Here is a 2,197-nt window from a genome sequence, read left to right on the forward strand (position 1 = left end):
AGTTTTAATAATGTGAGGTACAGAACACCAAGGTGCTCCGAGCCTTCCCAAGAACATTCCCAGCTCTGAGGCTGCCACGCTGCAGGCAGGACAGTGTCCCTGGGACCACCCTGCTCCCCACAGCTGCTGTCTGGGTTCATGCTCCCCTCAGTTGTGTTTTATGCACACCCCAAGTTCACCTCATCTCACTGAAGTATTTCTGTATAAAGTGAAATACCGGCTCTATTTGCAGTTCTTTGCCTAAGCAAAGGCTCTATTAATGGAATTAAGTAGCTATGTTAAATGAGCTGATCTTCTAGGTAAGTTCCTATTCTTGATAGCTCCCACATAGGAAAAGAAAACTTCTCTACCCTTTAATTAAATTGCAAACTAAATCTGTGTAAGCCTTTTGACACATTTTTTTGAGAAGCAATTAAGGCTTAGAAGGGATCTGTGGCTGATGATACCTTTGCTCTGTCCCACAAGCCATCAGGCTGAGAAGCTGCAGCTTTCCTTCCCCCCCCTTTCCCCAGCAGTAAGACAAAAATCTCCACCTGATTTCATTAGGAAATCCTCCCCCTCTTAACTGCTACAACAGGTTTTGTTTTCTGTTCATATCCACTGGTGTGTCCTACAACCATCTCATCTACAATTGCCTTTTTCTTCCTCCTGATAAAGAAGGAGGCTGCTCAACAGGAAATTTTTTTTTTTAAAGCCCTAGATCCTGTAATTTAAAGGATTTCAGTTTAAACTTTATTTAAATAGAAATTTACATTTAAACTGTTCTCTATACAGCAGCTCCTTGCATCAAAGGGGAATCAACCTCCTCCACTGGAGGCTCCAGCAGTGCTCTGGGTTTTACATTCCCAACACTTTGGTGTGAAGGTGTTTTGGGACATTCCTCGTGGTGCAGCATGTTCTGTATCCTCTCCCCTGCCCAGGATGGGCACAGCCCTGTCCCTGGCTCACAGCAGGAGCAGGGGGATGACCCCACTCACACCACAAACAGAGCTGAGCTGCAGGGACCCCTCCCCTGTGCCCTGTGCCCTTTCCCAGGGTGAGTGACTTCACCCCGATTGTTCCACGTCCTCAATCCTAGAAGTTGAATCTTCAGTATCCCTTAAAAATGTTCCCAGGGCCTTCAGCAAGGGTTGGCTTAGGCTCTGGGGTAGAAATCTTTCTGTTATTTTGCTTGTGTTTCACCAAATCTCAGCTAACATCATCTGTACAACTGTTTGAAACTTTCTATGTTCTTCACTTCTAATGATTTCTACCTTCCATGTTTTTGAAATGTAGGGAAGAGAACAACAGGGAGAAGCATTTTGACTCCTCCCCGCCTTTCCACACTAATCCTTTAATGCTCTGCTGATCACAGTATTGGAATAAAGGAATACCTGACATTTTCAAATCTCAGTCTCTCTTGGTCTCTCATGTTTAGGTCCCCTAAGTTTTGAGACCGGTTCACAGCAAGTGTCCCAGTGCTGTACGTGAGTTTCCCTGAGCTCAACAGATCTCTGTGGTCACCCTCAAGGATTTAAAACTTTCCCTTTTCTCTCCTGTGCCATTTTCTTTCTGCAGCACTGATGGCTGCCCTGCCAGGCACAGTGCCTGCAGAGCTGGGCACAGCATTTGGGCTGTCTGCAAGTGAGGAAAATGGAGCTCCTTGCAGGACCTGAGGCAATACAACCCTTCCTTTGCTGGCAGCATGAGGCAGGAGTGTCAGAATAGTTTATAATGTTCCCAACTGGGAGTGCAGATGAATTATTCGCAAGAACAAATCCTGGTCCTGCACCAGTGCCAAAGTGGTCTTGTCACACACAGGTTATGAGCTAAACAGTGTGTGCCTGTGAGAGCTTGCCTGAAGGTTTACCAGCTATTGGAAAGAAAGTTATGGACAGAACTGCATTGAAAAGTGCACTTTTTGTTGCCTGACCCCGTTCTTTTTTCCGAATCTGAGGGCTGTAGATGGTGTACACACCTTTTGAGTGTCCCAGCACAAGCCCCTGACTCGCTTCAGCTCCACTGCTCACACTGACGAAGAAATTCAGACTTGGGCAGTCAGACCTCTACAGTGATCTGGAATTTACAGTTTTGTAATATTGGAAATGATTCTCCAAAAGTAAACGGGATTCTAAATGAACCGAGAGTAGAATCACGTTTATGAACAATAAAACATTTTCAGCAGGTACCACCCCAAAGCCACGGAAACTGGATTTTG

Source organism: Corvus brachyrhynchos, unplaced genomic scaffold (genome assembly GCF_000691975.1).
Source record: "Corvus brachyrhynchos isolate BGI_N302 unplaced genomic scaffold, ASM69197v1 scaffold1097, whole genome shotgun sequence".
In the NCBI taxonomy this organism is placed as follows: domain Eukaryota; kingdom Metazoa; phylum Chordata; class Aves; order Passeriformes; family Corvidae; genus Corvus; species Corvus brachyrhynchos.